This window comes from Bos mutus, chromosome 20 (genome assembly GCF_027580195.1).
Source record: "Bos mutus isolate GX-2022 chromosome 20, NWIPB_WYAK_1.1, whole genome shotgun sequence".
NCBI classification, from domain to species: domain Eukaryota; kingdom Metazoa; phylum Chordata; class Mammalia; order Artiodactyla; family Bovidae; genus Bos; species Bos mutus.
Genome location: NC_091636.1, coordinates 26,602,763 through 26,608,762, shown reverse-complemented (window position 1 = coordinate 26,608,762; position 6,000 = coordinate 26,602,763).

Sequence of the window (6,000 nt, the reverse complement as noted above, 5' to 3'; positions counted from 1 at the left end):
CCTTACCCTGTCTGTAAAACGGAAATAATTATATGCTTATCTCAGAGAGTTGTTGGAGGATTAAATGACATAATTCACACAAACCACTTATGTAGTGCTTGGCATCTAATAAGCAAAGTTAGGAGGTAGAAACCCAAGGACCTTCCTGAGTTTATAAGTCTTTGGAACCATCTTACTCTATCCCAGAAGAGAGCTTACTCTTTTGAATTGCCTCAGTCCTCTCGACTAGCTATGGGGCTAAATTAATTCTAGTAAAGGAAGGGAAATAAATATACAAAGTAAAACAGAAATAAAAGACAACACCAACTGATAAAGAGTTTGTGATCTTTTCATGTGATGAAACAGAATGTGCATAAAAAGATTTCAGAATATGGAAATGCAAAGACGCCAAGTAGACATAATGCTAGTGGAAGGACATCAAGACAGAATACAGTGAATTTGGCCTCTCTCTGGGAACCATTGCTGAATGAGTCAGTCGTGGACACTGCATAATTCATTTTTATGACTTGCATTCAAAAAAATTTTCAGTGCAGGCCTAAATAGTCCATCTTGAATATTTAAATTCAAAACTAGTGTATGACATTGCTACTATATCTGTCTTGGCCTTGTTGAAAAATGGAGATCCTAGAGAAAAGATGGAAGTAGAAGAATGGAAATGGTGACACTGGAAATATTCATTTTCCTGGCACTTTTCCTCTAGTTTGGTATTCACTCCACTCCAGTGGATGTAAATATGGCTTACAGTTCCTTGGACAACGTACAGACATTTCTGGGCTTCCCTGTTGGCTCAGCTAGTAAAGAATCTGCCTGTAATGCAGGAGACCTGGGTTCGATCCCTGGGTTGGGAAGATCTGCTGGAGAAGGAAACAGCTACCCACTCCAGTATTCTGGCTTGAAAATTTTATTTTTCAAGATGAAGTTAAAAAAAATCAAGGAAAAGAATGTCAGAGCATGTGTATATGAGTGTGGTTGCATAGAGGGACACACCCCAAACAGGGCGCCTCTCATGATGTACAACCTGGATACACAATTTGCAGTCAGTCAGGATCTAAGACCTTGAGCAAGTCCCTTTGCTCCTGTAGCTTCAGATCCTTATGCCAAGAAAGGGAGTTGGGTTAGTAGATCTCTGAATCCCCTTCCAATTTTAAATGCTATAAATTTATATTACTTGCTACTATTTAAGATGCTTAAAAATCAAACAAAATTCAACATGTACTTTCTAAGAAAGGTAGTGTTTATCGGTTTCATAAAAAGCAAAGAATGAGAAAACGAGAATAGCAACTCTATTGAAATTTCAGATTTTTACATGTTCAGGGTGAATGGGGTAATGTACCACAAATATGTCCTTGTAGGAAAAGTATACAGTGATTCTTACAGGATGGGAAATGGAGTGGTGGGGTTGGGATAAGAGCAAATCTTGCCCGTAGGCTAAATCTAGTTCATTGCCTGTTTCAAGCAGAGAAGTCACGGACTAAGGTCTGTGTTTCAGAGAATTGCTTCTAGTGCAGTGCAGAGGGTCAATTTAATAGGAAAGGCAGACCAGTTTGAAAAGCATTCTGGGAGACAGGAGAAGAAATGGTAAGGGTTTGGACCTGGGCTGTAGTCAACCTGGCTTACAACTGAGATTTCACTGGAACATGGCCAAGATCATTCATTTAAATTTTGTCTATAGTGGCAGAGGTGCGTAGTTACCTTAGAGACTGTACTGCCCACAAAATTTAAAATGTTTATTCTCTGGCCCTTTACAGAAATCTTTGCAACCCTTACTATAGGAAATCAAACTAGTTTGTCTTAATTACTACTCATGGAGTCCTGCCCTTTATGTAAGATAACTCCACTTGAGGAAGGGTTTGGAAGCTCCCTCCAACTTGAGGACTCAGCAAGGACTGCATCTTGACACTACTTTTCATGGGTGTGGCCACTGGATCTTTAAATCTGACTCACATTGGCATTTCAGGGGGCCCTTGAGCTAAAAATGACTCTACTCAACAAGCACCTCTTTTCTGAAATGATATCAGTGATGGGCATTTTAGGTTAGAGAGCCTTTGGAACCGGGGACTTGGTCTCTTAAAATAACTGCCGAACTACATGCTGCTGTGATGTGAGGGGCAGACTCGGTGAAGGCCATGGCCGAGAGGATGGCTGGTGTAGAGCAGGGTGGTGATGCCCTGATCCAGGTCCTTATCATTTCTTGACCTGACTCCCAGGATCTCTTTAATTTTACTTAATTTTATTTTCTTTAACTTTTAATTTCCCTTAATTTTATTTCCTCTGTACCCCTTCATGTACCCTGTGACTGATTCTAAATTCCATAAGGGCAAGATCTGAGTGCAATTTATATTTTTATCCACTGCCTACTCCACTCCCTTTGTCTTTTTAAATAATGAAGATGCTGAAGATGTTGTCCGTTCCATTGATTTCTGTATTGCCAGGACCAGTGGTGCTGGAACAGTATGTGCCTTCAACCATATTATAGAGTGAATGGATGAATGAGTAACTGTGCTTTTATAATTAAAAATAATGTTTTTTGAAACTAAAACAGGATTGAAACAAAATTTGTATTTAGCTTAAAGGATACTACCCTAAAGATAAGGGAAAAAAGATTCTGATAAACTTGGGTTCTTGTCCTAGGTCTGCTGCTATGTGATAATAAGGAAGGTATCTTCCTTAGAAGATACCAAGGAAGGAAACTTTTGGTCTCATTTTCTTCATATGTTACAAAAAAGGAAATTAGTCTTTAGGACCTGTACATTTCTTTCTGCTTTAATGTTCTTATTTTATTGCGAATCTCCAAGTCTTCTTTTAATGCTTGGTGCCAGTTAGTATAGTATCAGGATACCTTAAATAGCACAATGAATCAAATAGGAATTTGTCCTCTGAAAAGTTTTAATAGAAAATATGAGCTCTGAGAAAGGGTTTAGAGAAGGGAAAATGCTTTCTAATTAATTAGAATTTTATGGTGACCACAGGGAAAATTTTAGAAAAGTGTACTAGCTTAGGGGAGATGGGTGAGAAAAACAGCAAAAATAAGAGAATGAATATGAAAACAAAGGGAAAATATATCAGTTCTTCCCATGAACCGTCTTTTTCCATATATGCAGGTGACCCTACATTTCCATGTGTAAATTTTGGAGTTCAAATCATGGTGGGTACGGTTGTATTTAAACATCTATGCTTGCAACCTTGATGTCCATCAGCAGACGAATGGATAAGAAATCTATGGTACATATACACAATGCAATATTACTCAGCCATTAAAAAGAATACATTTGAATCAGTTCTAATGAGGTGGATGAAACTAGAGCCTATTATACTGTGTGAAGTAAGTCAGAAAGAAAAACACCAGTACAGTATACTAACGCATATATTTGGAATTTAGAAAGATGGTAACAATAACCCTGTATGTGAGACAGCAAAAAAGACACAGATGTATAGAACAGTTTTTTGGACTCTGTGGACTGATATGGGAAAATGGCATTGAAACATATAAATTATCATATGTGAAATGAATCACCAGTCCAAGTTTGATGTATGATACAGGGTGCTTGGGGCTGGTGCACTGGGATGACCCAGAGGGGTGGGATGGGGAGGGAGGTGGGAGGGGGTTCAGGATGGGGAACACATGTACACCCATGGCAGATTCAAGTCAATGTTTGGCAAAACCAATACAATATTGTAAAGTAAAATAAATAAATAATAATAATAAAATAAGCCAATCTGAAAAAAAATAAACAAACAAAAAAATAAACATCTATGCTTTGTGATTTTGGAAAAGATTCTCTCTCTTGCTCTCTGTCCCTCTGTCTTTTTCTCTCTCCTCCCACCTTTCTCTACCTCATTTATTTTTTCCACACTGACTCCATACAACCCAGAATATTCTCTCAGCTCCCAGATCTCTGGTCCATTTAATGCACATGCCATTTAGTAAGGGTTCAAAGATTAATAAGGCAAATACATTAAAATGCCCTTAGCTTGGTAGAAAGGCCTTTTTAGCTGGCTGGGAAGTTATGATTCTGTGAAACTCCAAGACTCCCAGGAGGAGAGCAAGGGGTCTATTTAATTGGCCTCTCCCTGTCTGTGTCTGCGCTCAAGGGCACAAGGGCACTTCCCCTGGGAGGTGGTGGGGAGGAACCATTTTGCTTCCATGGCGTGTGAAATTTCCTGTGAATTTTATTTTAGTAAAGATCAAGGCTCTGAAGAAGAGACTTGACTTGCTGACAGCTCCATAAATTCATATTCCATACTGTCTGTGCACTTGGTATTCAGTGGGAAGACTCCTCACTGTTCTAATTGTCAGCTACAGTGCCTGCTAGGAAAAAGTAACATCTCTTCAGAGGATCCATTTCTTACAATGAAAAGAAACCAATCAATCACCAGGAACTAAAAAAAAAAAGAGAGATTAACTAACAGACTTTCATTTTTTAGATCAGTTTCACCTTTACAGAAAAAGTGTAGAAAAAACAGAGTGTGGCATATCCCCCCACCCAGGCCCCCCAGTTTTCCCTATTAACATCTTACATTAGTGTGTTACATTTGCTGCAATTGGTGAATGGTATTAGTGTATTATGTGAAATAAAGTTCATAATTTACATTAGGGTTCACACTTTGTGTTGTACTGTTCTATGGATTTTGACAAATGGGTGATGACATGTGCCTATCATTACAGAGTCATACAGAGCTGTTCCACTGCTGTAAAGAATCCCTTGTCTTCTATCTCTTCATCCCCTCTTCTCTCCTTCCCTTCCCCTGAACTCTGACAACCACTTTTTTACTCTAAGATTTGCTTTATCCAGAATGTTCTATAGTTGGAACCGTATAGCATGTAGCCTTTTCAAACTGACTTCTTTCACTTAACTGTATGCATTTAAGGATCGTCCAGTTCTTTTGTGGTTTGGTAACTCATTTCTTTTAATACCCAAATAATATTCCATTATATAAATATACCACAGTTTGTTTATCTACTGAAGCACATCTTGACTGCTTTCAAGTTTTAGCAATTACAAATAAAGCTGCTATAAACATTAGTGTGCTGGTTTTTATGTGGACAAAAGTTTTCAACTCATTTGCATAAATATCAAGGAATATATTGTGGATCATATGGTAGGAATATATTTAGTCATGTAAGAACCTGTCAATCTGTCTTGCCAAGTGGCCCTGGCATTTTGCATTTCCACCAGCAATGAATGAGTTCCTGTATTCCACATCTTCAACAGCATTTGGTGCTGTGGATCTGGGCCATTCTCACAGGAGCAGAGTGGTATCTCATTGTAGTTTTAATTTGCAATTCCCAAAACTCAGCAGTGGCAACAGGACTGGAAAAGGTCAGTTTTCATTTCAATCCCAAAGAAGGGTGATGCCAAAGAATGTTCAAACTACTGAACAACTGCACTCATAGCAAGGTCATGCTTAAAGTCCTCCAAGCTAGATTTCAACAGTACGTGAACTGAGAATTTTCAGCTGGATTTAGAAAAGGCAAAGGAACCAGAGACCAAATTGCCAACATCCACTGGATCTTAGAAAAAGCAAGAGAGTTCCAGAAAAACATCTATTTCTGCTTCATTGACTACACTAAAGCCTTTGACTGTGTGGATCACAACAAACTGTGGGAAATTCTTAAAGAGATGGGAATACCAGACCACCTGACCTGTCTCCTGAGAAACCTGTTTGCAGGTCAAGAAGCAACAGTTAGAACCGGACATGGAACAACAGACTGGTTCCAAATTGGGAAAGGAGCGCATCAAGTCTGTATATTGTCACCCTGTTTATTTAACTTATATGCAGAGTACATCATGCAAAATGCTGGGCTGGAGGAAGCACAAGCTGGAATCAAGATTTCTGGGAGAAATATCAATAGCCTCAGATATGCAGATGATACCACCCTAATGGCAGAAAGTGAAGAGAAATTAAATACCCTCTTGATGAAGGTGAAAGAGCAGAGTGAAAAAGCTGGCTTAAAACTCATCATTCAAAAAACTAAGATCACTGCATCTAGTCCTATCA